At 48.3% G+C, this 13,731-nt stretch overlaps 1 protein-coding gene across 1 annotated transcript in view; it reads left to right on the top strand.

Annotated features, from left to right (window-relative positions):
• Positions 1 to 271: 271 nt before the first annotated feature.
• The window catches only part of CNBP (CCHC-type zinc finger nucleic acid binding protein), a 48,758-nt gene continuing 35,298 nt past the window's right edge, over positions 272 to 13,731 (top strand). The window contains exon 1 of the mRNA XM_033865533.2: positions 272 to 426. The gene's annotated coding sequence lies outside the window, so the exon portion shown is untranslated. The remainder of the gene's footprint in view (positions 427 to 13,731) is intronic.

Here is a 13,731-nt window from a genome sequence, read left to right as displayed (position 1 = left end):
GCCGTCTGACACACTAACTACATTCTTACTTTACCGCTTTGACTGTCTTTTATTCCCTGCGGTGGATGATGTTCACATACAGTAGGTGCTCAGACAATTGTTGCGTGAATGGGCTTCTACAGTTCAACTCTGCCCACCCCCCTCACATCCGCTCCCGGTGCGAACTGCTTGGTACTTGGCTAACTTCCAGGGATCTGACTAGCGTGAAAGGTCGGCGCGGCAACGTTAACTTGCTCTTGAAATCTGTGGGTATTTATCGAGCACCTACTGGATGCGCCGCCTGGCGCTGGGGGAGGGAAAGGACGCGAAGGAGAGACGGACGTCGCCCAGGGTTACCTCCACGGACCTGGGAAGACACCCCGAGGCCAAGGTGAGGACTTGCGCGACACCGAGACGGAGTCCCCTGGCCCGAGGGGAGGAGTCCAGGTGAGCCGCGGCGCGGGCGGTGCCCAAGGTGCGGGGGGCGTGGACCGCAACGCGCCGGGACTCCGGACGCACAGGCGCCCGCCTCTGCAGTCCTGCTTTGCAGAAGCTGGGGCCCGGGGGCCGCGGGGGAGGGGGGCGGGGGTCTTGCGCCAACGTGAAATTGTCAAGAGCCGGAAAGATGTGCAAAATCTTTAACCAGTAACCCCACCCCTTCCTTATCCGGAGGAAATCATCCAAAGGAAGAAAATCAAGTTGCTCACTGCAGCAGTTTGGAGCAAGATAATTGGAAACACCCTAAATGCCCAGCAGTAAAGGGATGATTAAGGGGATTGTGGTGCATCCATCGGATGAAACATTCCACACCCTTCTAAAGGGATATTTCTGAGGACTTGGGAGGCAGTGTCCAAACTTCTTAAACAAAATGAGACGTTAAAGGGGAAAAGCAGGGTGTAAAAGTGTTCATAATTAAGGTGAAATAAGTATGCCTCATGGTTAAAAGCCAGAAAAGAACCCCAGAGTTTTTCGTTGTTGTGTTAAGACCGTGAAGTACAGATAAAGTGTGTTGAGATAAATATCCTTTTATATTATGATATTAATTCTATAGAACTATATACCAAGGGCAATTTTTATAATACCTCATTTTTATAATGAGAATTGTGGGTTGTGAGTCCAGTTTTCTGTATAAGCTAATACGTAACTGTAGGGTTTTTATTATTTTTAAACTGTAATATACATTCTTTTTTTAAAAAATATTTGCAAGGTTCATCCATATTACAGCATGTATCAGTACTTCATTCCTTTTTAAAAAAAAATTTTAGTTATTATTTATTTATTTTGGAACCGGGGCCCCCTGCCCTGGGAGTGTGGAGTCTTACCCACTGGACCACCAGGGAAGTCCCTTTAATATACATTCTTCATGATAATTGCTGAGTCCTCTGTAGAAACACAGGATACTGAAAGTACAGGAGAAATTAGGGAATCTGAATAAGATTAGTAGGTTGTACCAATATCAATAACCTGCTTGTGGTATTTTTTTTGTTAACATTACTCGTTTTGAAAAATTGAGATATAATCCACATATCTTAAAATTCACCCTTTTATAAGTGTACACTTCAGTGGTTCTTAGTATATTCAAACAGTTGAGCGTGCATCACCACTACTTCCAGAACATTCTCATTACCCCAAAGATATATATATATATATATATATATATATACACATACACACACACACATATTTTGTTTATTTAACATTCATCAGTTAATGGACACTTGGGCTGTTTCCACTTTTTGACTCTTGTGAATAATGCTGCTGTGAATACTTGTGTACAAGCTTTTGTGTGACACATGTTTTCATTTCTCTGGAGCATATAAGAGTAGAAATGCTGGTCATATGATAACTCTGTTTAACTTTTTGCAAAACTACCTGGTTTCCAAAGCATCTGCCCCACTTTATTTTCCCACTAGCAGTGTATTAAAGTTTCCAATTTCTCCACATCCTCAGTAACATTTATTGACTTTTTGATTATAGCCATTCTAGTGGGCTTCTCATTGCAGTGGCTTCTCTTGCTGCGGAGCACGGGCTGTAGGCGTGTGGGCTTCAGTAGTCGCGATGTGTGGGCTCAGTAGTTGTGGCTCTCGGGCTGTAGAGCGCAGGCTCACTAGTTGTGGTGCACGGGCTTAGGTGCTCTGCATGTGGGATCTTCCTGGACCAGGGCTTGAACCCGTGTCCGCTGCATTGTCAGGCGGATTCTTAACCATTGCGCCACCAGGGAAGACCCACAAGTATCTTTTTGAATTAGAGTTTTCGTCTTTTCCTGATATACCCCTCAGGAGGGGTATTGCTGGATCATATGGTAGTTCTATTTTTAGTTTTTTTTTTTTTAAAGGAACCTGCATACTGTTCTCTATAGTGGCTGCACCAATTTACATTCCCACCCACACTGTAGGAGAGTTCCTTTTTCTCCACATCCTCTGCAGCATTTATTATTTGTAAACTTTTTGATGATAGCCATTCTGACTGGTGTGAGGTGATACCTCACTGTGGTTTTGATTTGCATTTCTCTAACGATTAGCAATGTTGAACATCTTTTCATGTGCCTGTTGGCCATCTGGGTATCTTCTTTGTAGAAATGTCTACTTAGGTCTTCTGCCCATATTTTGATTGAGTTGTTTGGTTTTTTTATATTGAGCTGTATCGAACAGCACAGTTTTATGTTATCTTCCAAAGATTTTAAATTTGCCTTTCACATTTAAGTTCTGACTTCATCATAATTTTTTTGTGTGTGTGGTGTGAGGTAAGGAGTCAATTTCATTTTTTTTCCATTTGGATAATCAATTGCCTAACACATTTTATTGAATAATCCTTTCTTTCCACACTGATTTGCAATGCCATTTTTGCCCCCTATCAAACTTCCATTTATATGCTGTTTGTATGTTATCTATCAAGGGCCATCTCTGTGGGTCTGTTTCTGGGCTTCCTATTCTGTATCATTGTCAGTCTGTCTATCCCTGTGTCAATTCCGTACTGCGTTAATCATCATAGTCAGGATAAGCATTGATGTTAGTATCTAGGAAGGCGAGTCCTTCCATCTTATTCTCAGAGCATGTCTTGCCTCTGCTTGTTCCATAGACAAACCATGGGATTTTAATTAGAATTGAATTAAATCAGGCTTTTCTGGTGGCGCAGTGGTTAAGAATCCACCTGCCAATGCAGGGGACACGGGTTCGAGCCCTGGTCTGGGAAGATCCCACGTGCTGTGGAACAACTAAGCCCATGCGCCACAGCTACTGAGCCCGCGAGCCACAACTACTGAGCCCGCATGCCACAACTACTGAAGCCTGTGCGCCTTGAGCCCGTGCTCCACAGCAAGAGAAGCCGCTGCAATGAGAAGCCCACACACTGCAACGAGGAGTAGCCCCCCCCCCACCGCAACTAGAGAAAGCCCGCGCACAGCAACGAAGACCCAACACAGCCAAAAATAAATAAAATGAAAAATAAATAAATTAAAAAAATAAAGGTAACCTTGGTACTTGCATTTCCCCCAGTGTCTCTGACAGGTGCCAGGTACTGTGTTTATGGGCTGCACAAGCTCTCTAATTTAATTCTCACAGTCTCCATTTTCCAAGTTCACTGAAGCTGACAGAATTTGATGATTTGACAAAAGTTGCCCGGGGGAGGCAGCGGAAGAGCCAAAGTTTGAACCCAAGTCTGTCTGACTACAAGTTTTTTTTTTTAAAGATGTATTTATTATTTTTAAATTTTATTTATTTTTGGCTGCATCGGGTCTTAGTTGTGGTGCGTGGGGTTCTCTCTAGTTGTGACGTGCGGGTTTTCTCCTCTCTAGTTGTGGCGTGCAGGCTTCAGGGCGCGTGGGCTCTGTAGTTGTGGTGCAGGGGTTCCAGAACGCGTGGGCTCTGTAGTTTGTGGCACGCAGGCTCTCTCGTTGAGGCACCCGAGCTCAGTAGTTGTGGCGCATGGGCTTAGTTGCCCTGCGGCACGTGGGATCTTAGTTCCCTGACCAGGGATCAACCCTGTGTCTCCTGCATTGCAAGGTGGATTCTTTACCACTGGACCACTAGGGAAGTCCCCACGCCTCTAGCTTTAATGCACCAAAGCGTCTTCCTCTCAGGCATTTAGCTGTTTCCAGTTTCTCCACGGGTAAACGACATTGTGATAAACATCTCTGGTATATATTTTGCCCCTGTTTCCAGAAAGTTCATGTCAGTTTTACTTCCCCAGCTAGTTCTAGTGTCAGCATTTACCAATCAGTGCCCCCGTTGAACAACCAGCAAAAGAAACTGACATTTCCACAGCCGCTTCTTTGCGCCACATGGGACGCTAACTCATTCTCTTACGTTATCTCATTTGATCGTCACAACAACACCAGGAAACTGAAGCTCAGAGAGGTACATTCATTTGCTCAAGATCACACAGCAAGCTAGGGACACAAAGCAGCCAGAGGGTTAACAACTTCTTAAAAGCTTCCAGGACTTCCCTGGTGGTCCGATGGTTAAGACTCCGTGCTTCCACTGCGGGGGGCATGGGTTCAATCCCTGGTCAGGGAACTAAGATCCTGCATGCTGTGAGGTGCGGTCCTCCCCCCCAAAAAAGTAGAAAAGCTTCCAGAGGATTCCCCTCACACTGGGAATAAAATCCAGACTCCTCCCCGTGGCCTGTGAGGCCCTAACACCCTGCATCCTGCCTCACTCTCCTGCCATGGTCCCCTCCAGCCTCTCTGGGATTCTTCCTGTTCCTCCAGCTCTCTGTGACCCTGCCCTGTGGGCAAGGCCTCTGCCCAGCCAGTCCCCTACAGCTTTTATGTGCCTGTTGCTCTCCTGCTGTGGTCAGCTGAAAGGCCACCTGCTCAGAGAGGCGTTCCTGACTTCTGTGGCTAAAGTACCACCCCTTCTCTTTTCCACGGTCTTGTTTTACTTTCTTCATGGCAGTTTATCACTGTCCGAATTGATCATTTGTTGGCCTGTCGTATTAGTCAAGATTCTCCAAAAAGACAGAAATAATGGAATGTGTATGTTTGTGTGTGTGTATATATAGAGGCAGAGAGACAGAGAGGTTGAGATTTGCTGTAAGGAATTGGCTCATGCAGTTATGGGAGTGGGCAGGTCCCGAGACCTGCAGAGTGAGTCAGCAGACTCACCCCAGGAGAGCCAATGATTAAGTTGTGGTCCGAGTCCAAAGGGCTGAAGAGTAGGAGAGCTGAGTAGTGGTTTCTCTCTGAGGACTGGCAGGCTTCAGACTCAGGAAGAGCTGATGTTTCAATTTGAGTCCAAAGGCAGGAAAAAAGCTGATATCTTAGTTTGAAAGGCCGTTAGGCAGGTTTAGTTCCCTCTCATTCAGTTTTTTTGTTTGTTTGTTTTACTCAGGCCCTCAGCTGTTTGGGTGAGGCCCACCCACATCGGGGAGGGCAGTTGGCTTTACTCAGTCTAGTGGTTTAAACGTAATCTCATCCAAAAACACCCTCACAGAAACACCCAGGGTAATGTTTGACCAGATATCTGGGTGCCCCGTGGCCCAGTCAAGTTGACACATAAAGTTAACCATCACACTTGTTTACTGTCATCTCTCCACCTTCAGCTGCTAAGGCAGCTCCTTGTCTGGCATATTCCTGACATGTGGCACATAATAAGTGGTCAGTAAATAGCAGTGGGATGAATGAATGACAGAGCCCAGACTCCAGCCCTGCTCTGAGCGATCCCACGTTTATTCGTTTTCTGCAATGAGACATTCCTTCATGTTGATCACTGCTGGTTGACTGAGGAGAAAAACATAACATCTGCAGTCAAATCAGTGTCCGCACGCAAATGCATGGTGTTCTTTTTGTGTGATGAAAGAGCCCCGGCCTGGGAGTGTCAGGCAGCTCAGCTTCTTGTGGCTTCTCGGTTCCCAAGCAACAAAATTAACACCTATCCTGCTCTTCTCTGGCTGTGTGGCTGTAAGCCTGACAGGCCTGCAACAAAGCTTCAAGGTTCCCCAGAGACAGTTTTCCTGTCGCTGCAAAGTAGGAGGAGAAGCAGTCCTCTGCAGGCTCTCACCCTCCAGGAGGGGTGGCGGGGCCGGGATCGTTTATTAGTGACTCACCAGGAGCTGGTGACAGTAAATAGAAAGGGTTGAGCACATCTCCACCCGCCAGCAGACTGGAGGACAGTGACAGAATAGTGACAGCTCGATAAACCAACAGGGAGTGCCTGTGATGAGCCCTCCGAGCCCTACACCCACCCCACGGGGCCCACCAACCTTGGGTTGTACGTGGTTCTGCGGATTCTGTAGTCAGAAAGGCCCCAGAGCAAGTCTGCCTTTGCATGAACAGCTAAAAGACACACGCACGGTATCGTGGCGTGTACACAAGTCACACTGTGTGACTAAGGCGGGGACACATTTCATGTGCAGGGACCTGGTACTGGCATTCCCCTGGAGGGTGACCCTGGTGCAGCTTGTAAAGGGCCCGTGACTTGGCAACCCCCAGCAAGTTCAGCCCTGGGGCGACATGCATGTAGTTAACAGTACGGAACAGGACATTTCAAATGGCTAAGATGGTAAATTTTATGCTACGTGCTTTTCACCACAATAAAAAATTAAAAACCATCCATTTCTTATCTCACAGTTTGTGCGGCTAGGAATCTGGGCCCAGCTCAGCCGGGTCCTCTGCTTCAGGCTCTCTCACGAGGCTGCACAGGGGCTGGGGTCTCATCTGAAGGCTGGGGAAAGGTCTTCCAAAATTGCGTGACTGTTGGCAGGATTCAGTTCCTTGTGTGCCACTGGCCCGAGGGCCTCTGTCATTCAATGGCTTGGGCCAGACGCTGCCCTCGGCCCCTTGCCATGCGGTCCTCTCCACATGTCGGCTCACTTCCTTAGAGTGTGCAAACCAGGAGGGCAATAGAGCGAGTCTACTAGTGAGATGGAAGTCAGAATTTTTTGTAATCTAACTACAGATGTGACATCACATCACTTTTGTCATGTCCTACTTGGTAGAATCAAGTAATCAGGTCCAGCCCGCGTTCCGAGAGGGCTTTGCACAGGGTTTGCACAGCGGCTCACCCGGCAGACCTCCGCACCTCTGTCAACGGTACCACCCAGTTGCCTCACCCAGAGACCGAGATCCATCCTCAACACCTTCCTTCCCCCGTCTCCACATCCAGTCCATCCGCATGCTTCTCTGTCTCTCCAGCAAATACATCCAGAGTTCCTGCTTATGGACCAGGCTGTGTTCCCAGCTTCTGGATCAGCAATAACCTGGACAGGCAGGCTCCCTGCCCTCCTCGTGCCCGCAGGCTTGTTGAGGCAGTAGTTTTAAACTTGTTTCCTTAGTTGTAAAGTTAATTTAAAATGGAATTGGGTAAATGAGGACCAAGTGAACTAACGTGAAGTAATATGCTTCAAGCAGTGTCTGGCACACAGTATATGCTCAACAAGTCCTAGCTGTGATTGTCGGAGAAAGTGAGAAAAGTTGTAAGTGAGAACAAAAGAGGAGGCTGTAGGAGAGGACAGCGTGGCCTCCTCTCCCTGGGTGGGCAGGGAAAGCTTCTCTGTGGAGCCACATTTTGCACGAAGCCAGAGGGATGAGAAGGAAGTAGCCAGGCAGGCATCCCGGGACGGAGCAGGTGGTGCAGAGGCAAAGGGGGCGCCAGTCTGGACTTTGGTGGTGGAGGTGGAGAGAGAGAAAAGAAGGCCCTTGCAGATCGATTTCAGAAGTAGACATGATATGATTTGCTGGCATGTGGGTGAAGCAAGGGGAAGGAAGGGACCAGAGGATGCTGTATTTCTCACTCTAATTATCCTGTATCACCTACCGCAGTGCTGAAGCCGGGACGCCACCGGTTTGGGGAAGTGGGGGGATTCCCAGTGGAGAGGCCCAACAGCCATTTCCCTTGGTGGCTTGAATCCACCCAGCCTCTCTCTCCCCACTGCCACCCCCGGTCCACGCGCCAGCCTGTCTCTCTGGGCTTCTGCAGTCGCCTCCGCCCTGGTTCCCTCCTGGTCCTCCCTCACTCTGCAGCTCCAGTGGCCTCACCTACACGAACCTTCTCCAGTCACTCCCTGGCTAGCAAATTGTCGCTTAGTCGAAGAGTTCAACAGATGCCTATTGGCGTATGGATTTATGAGTCGTTGGAGTCAGGAGGGGCCTCAGCCGTCCCTATTTCAGCTCCTCAGTCAAGTGGCCTTCCTGCTTCCACATTCCTCACCCCCTGCTCCGTCCTTGCCAGAGGCAGTACATGGTGTGTGGTGACGGGGTCCAGGCCTTTGGAGTCTAGTGGAACCTGCATCCAGTTCAGTTAAGTTACTTAAGTTCTGGGGACCTTAGACATTTTGTCTCTGGGAAGAGCAAAGTTTCCTGTTTAATTAGCGTGTTGGGGGTCTCCAGGACCACCCTCAGCTTCAGTGATTTGCTAGGAGGACTCATACAACTCAGAAAAAATGTTAAACTTGTGGTTACAGTTCATTATAGCAGAAGAATAGAGATTAAAATCAGCAAAGGAGGGACTTTGGAAGTGGCGCCATAGTGGTTAAGAATCCGCCTGTCAATGCAGGGGACATGGGTTCGAGCCCTGGTCCAGGAAGATCCCATGTGCGGCAGAGCAACTAAGCCTGTGCACCGCAACTACTGAGCCCCCCCCGGTCCACACGCCAGCCTGTCTCTCTGGGCTTCTGCAGTCGCCCTGTTTCACTCCTGGTCCTCCCTCACTCTGCAGCTAGAGTGGCCTCACCCACACGAACCCACTCTGGTCACTCCCTGGCTAGCGAGTGGTCACTTAGTCGAAGAGTTCAGTAGATGCCTGTTGACGTACGGAGCACGCCTAGAGCCCATGCTCCGCAGCAAGAGAAGCCACTGCAGCAAGAAGCCTGTGCACCGCAATGAAAAGTAACCCCCACTCGCCGCAAGTAGAGAAAGCCCGTGCGCAGCGACGAAGACCCAATGCAGCCAGGAATAAATAAATAAATTAATTAATTTGTAAAATCAGCAAAGGAAAAAATGTACAGAGCAGGGTCCAGGAGGGACCAAGTGAGAGCGTCTGGCTGTCCTCACCCAGAGGAGACCTGCAGACAGCACTTAGTTTTCCCAGCGACCATGTGTGACAATGTGCACAAAATGTGGCCAACCAGGGAAGCTCATCTGAGCCTCAGAGTTCGGGGATTTTTTGGAGGGCTAGTCTCGTAGGCAGGGAGCAACCCCATGACTGACCACAGGTATTCGGTCTCTACTACCAACCCCCCAACCACGTCGAACTAAAACAGTGTGGCCCAAGGTCCCAGGAAAATAAAAATAAGCATTCACCATAAATCGCATTGTTAGCATTAGCTGTCTGGCGTGGCCCCAGACTCCAGGTACACAAAGGCACTCTTACCAGGCGGGATATTCCAAGAGTCTATAGGTTAGCTCCCAGGAGCCAGTCAAGGGCAGTGCTTTCCATGGAATGTGCGGGGTTTGGGCTACCCAAGCCTGCTGAGTTATCCCTTTACTGCATACTTGATCTGAATACTTACCATGTGTACCAGGCAGGGTCCAGCCAGGAAAACTGAAACCACTGTAGGTATTTCGAACTGACAGAATTTAATACAAGGAGTTGGTCTCCCAGGTGATTGAAGAGCTGGGAAGCCATGCAGGAGGCAGGGAACCCAGAAACCAGCAGCAGCAACGGGGAGACCTCTGCTGCCCCAGGACAAGGGGTGGTGTTGCCTGAGCCCAGAGGCTGACTCAGGTGTGGGGCTGCCTGCTGGGCACTGGGGCACAGAGGGAGAGCTGTCGGCAGGTGCCAGCACGACAGAGGAGGGTCAGCTCCCACCCCACCCCCTGCCAGGGAGAAGGGGAGAAGAACCCTGGTTTCTCCCTCCTCCTGCCTGCCCAGCCCCACTGGTATCTCCCATTGGCTGGACCCAGCTGTGAGCAAGGCGGGGGTTCCCCAGGAAATGACTCAGACACCATTTACTTAGGGCCTGTTTTAAGGTGCCTGACAATGTGCCAGCCATGGTCACCCACCCCACCCCACCCCACCCCATGTGGCCCTGCCCGAGAACTGCCCTGCAAGCAGATATCGCCTCTGCATTACAGGGATGAGGACGTTTAGGGACTCAGATAAAGAAAAACAAGTCTGTGAGGGAGATGGAGCCAGAGGGGTGGAGGAACGGAGATAGGGCTGCAGAGAAGGCACAGAGGACTTCTGCAAAAACCTTCCAGGCCAGGAAGCCTCCCCTGTGGCACCCCCCCCGAGCTGGCAGAGGTGCACGAGCGAGGTGCCCCTCCAGCACATTCCATACTCAGTTAACACAGCCAGGAATTTCCTCCTGCCTGAGCCTCATGTCCTTCCTCAGTCCAACTGTCCCCACCCAGGGAACACCTTCACAAGCTCTGTGACCAAGGACAAGCCGGGAAACGGCCCTACTGACACCTCTGGGATGACCTTAAAGATCACGGAGAAAATGACTGGCACCCTCTCCATCACACACACAAGTAGCACAGAGACTAGCTTGGAGAGAAGTTCAATAAACTTCTGAATGAACTATTGACTCTAATTTGTGTGGGATGCCGGGCAAAGTGCGAAAGACAAAGGGAACTATGTTGCAGCTCTTTGCCTTGGGCTCTGGGTCATAGACTCACACATGACCATTAATAATGGAAGGTAAGCTGGTGTTTCAGCTACTTACTGCTGAAGTAAGCAAATCAAACTTATTTTTAAAGTGATTTCATATTTCTCCTGGCTCTGCCCTCTGGGCTGGGCTCAGCTGGGTGGTTCTTCCGCCCTACCTGGTATCTCCTGTGGTGGAAGGTGAGTGAAGAGAGCGTCTTCTCTCACATTTCTAGGGCTTCAGCTGGAATGGCTGGAAAAGGGGGCTGGCTGGGCTCACTTGTCCCTCTGTGTGGTCTCTTCTCTTCATCATGGTAGCTGGACCTCTTTACAGAGTAACTCAAGACCTTAAGAGACAGTGTCCCAAGAGGACAGACCCCAGCATTCAAGTACTTACCAAGGCTCTGTGCCCAGCACACTTGCTACCGTACCATTGGCCAAAGCAAGTCACGTGGCCAATCCCGGAATTTACACTTGAGGGACCACAAAGGGGCTGATGTTCATTGGAGACCACTGATGTACTGAACCACCACAACCAGGAAGAGTACTGCATACAGGAGTAAATAAACTGCCATGGATCACCCAGGAGGAAGCTATCCATTCGGCTATGAAGATGCCATGAAGGACTTCACTCGTTCATTCATTTAACAAGTATTTCTTGAATGTGCAGATGCTGGGGATTCAGTTTGGACACATTAGGCGAGCTCTTGCTTCTGTGGGGTATCAAGTAACCTATACACAGATAAGACAATTTCAGATGATGACAAGTGCTGTAAAGAAAATAAAATAGCACGATAGGACAGAGAGTGAGCAGGGGTTGAGGGGTGGATGCTTTAGCTATGGGGGTCAGGAGAGGCCTTCCTTGCAGCAGGTAGCTTAGCTGAGACTTAGATGATGAGGGGGAGCCAGGCTGTGGAGATCTGGGTCAGAATGTTCTAGGAGGAGGGAACCAAGGGCAAAGGAAGGAGCAGGAATACACCTTGACTAAGACTCAGCTTGACGTGTTTCTTCTTGACAGAAGAAAGGCCAGGGTGGCTGGAGTATAAAAGAAGGGAGGGAAGGTCAGAGGGCGCAGGCCAGGCCTTGCTGAGCCTCTGGGTGCAGCCCAGAAGTATTGCTTGAGTGTCAGGAGCTGCGACCTGTAGCTCCTTGCCCATAGGCCTGCCCCTTTCCTGTGCTCCTCTGCATTTCCAGAAGCATTCTAAGAAGCTCGCTAGATCTGGGAACTGCCAGAAGGTCAGGGGAGCTCAGAAGGAAGCTAAAAAAATATCCTAGCATTTGAGGGCTAGCATCCCTGTGCTGGAAGTGGAGAGGCCGTGCAAAAGCTCCTGCCACCACCGTCTTACACACAGACATGCTGCCTTGACACAGATTCCGGGTCCCTGTTGCCCATTTCTAATTATAACCAACATTTGTTTTCACATATATCATCCCACGTAATCCTCACGTCCAGCTAGAGAGAGACGGTCCAAGGAAGTAAACATTTGAGCAACTTTTGTGCTAAATCTCGTGCTAAGCCATTCTGCGCATGATCTCAGTTTACCTTCCCCACAAGCCTGTGCAGGCTTTACGACTATCTCCATCTCGCTGTGGAGGATATAGGCTCAGAGTCACACAAGAAAGAGCAGCGCTGCAATTCCAACCTGAGTCCTTTGATGCCGAGTCACAGGCTCCACCCCCTGCAGCTCTTGCTGTCTCCTAGCAGGGCCTGCCCTGGGCAGGTGTCCAGGTTGCGCATTCTCCAAGAGCTCCATCTCCATACAAGGACCTTCGTGAAAAGAAGGATTAAAAAAAAAATGTATTTTGTTTTATCGTATTACCCTGAATTTGCCTTCCTTTATCAAACCAGTGCACCTGTGGTATACCATGAGCAGATATATAGTGAGAGACTATTACACAATATGTGTAAAAATTTCCCTGTGTATTTACTGTACTTTTTCAAATAAACAGTTGGAGCTGTTGCTTTAAAGCAAGCTGCATGGCACAGCCAAAAACAAAAAGCAAAAAAATAAAATAAACTTATCCTTTTTCCTGACTTTAAAATATATCTATACATTCCAAAAAGGAAATATATGTACCTCCAGCCATATATATGTATATATAATTCTGTAGTCATCTTTAGGATAGCACTATTACAAATGCAAATGTATTGAAAGTGTTAATTATCTAAATATTTAAAATATATCACGATTTTGAATACCAATTTGATGTTTCTTCATATTCTAAAACCAAATTAGAAGTGGCTGGAGCCTCTCTCAACCCAAGAGGCCCCCTGATCCAGCTGATTTGAACCATATCAAGTCTTGGATTGAGTTTGCTTTTAAAACTGCAGGGAAAGTGACCTGCTTGGGTCACGTTCAATCTGCAGTCCGTGTTTAGACATGGCACAAACATCCTCCGCGAGCTTGGCGGAGATTGCCAGGGAAGTCCCGGGCCTCCTTCCTGGAACATCAGCTTCAGACCTGCTCCGGTGTCCCCTCCATGTGTCGGACCCAGCACCCCCCCTGCCCAGGGCGGGGCTGGAACCGGGCGTGAATCACCCTCACTGAAGCTGGAGCCGGATCACATCTCCACATGGTCTCTGATTTGCTTTCCAAAGGTCAGCAGCTTGAGGTAATGTGTTTCAGGGACGACCCGATCAGCTAGAATTTAAAACAGAGACTTTTTATAATTGGAAAAAGAACATAGAGCCTCTGGCAACTGGGAAAACACAAATTAAAAGTTTTTCCCTCTACTCTTTTTTTTAATTAATTAATTTTTATTGAAGTATAGTTGATATACAGCTATACAGGTATACAGCAAAGTGATTCAGTTATACGTACATATATATCTATTTTTTCAGCTTCTCCGTTATAGGTTATTACAAAATATTGAGTAGAGTTCACTGTGCTGTACGGAAGGTCTTTGTTGGTTATCTAATGTATATATAGTAGTGTGTATATGTTAATCCCAAACTCCTAATTTATCCCTCTCCCAGCTTTCCCCTTTGGTAGCAAAAACTTGTTTTCTATGTCTGTGGGTCTATTTCTGTTTTGTATATAAGTTCCTTTGTATTATTATTTTTTAGGTTCCACAAATAGGTGATATCATATGCTATTTGTCTTTCTCTGTCTGCTTACTTCACTTAGTGTATGATCATCTCTAGGTCCATCCACATTGCTGCGAATGGCTTCCCCCCTACTCTTGATTTGTATTTTTTGCAGTTTAACAGTAAAGGAAATAGAAA

This window comes from Tursiops truncatus, chromosome 10 (genome assembly GCF_011762595.2).
Source record: "Tursiops truncatus isolate mTurTru1 chromosome 10, mTurTru1.mat.Y, whole genome shotgun sequence".
NCBI lineage: Eukaryota > Metazoa > Chordata > Mammalia > Artiodactyla > Delphinidae > Tursiops > Tursiops truncatus.
The sequence above is the reverse complement of the archived record's forward strand: the minus strand, read 5'-3'. Positions and strand labels throughout refer to the sequence as shown.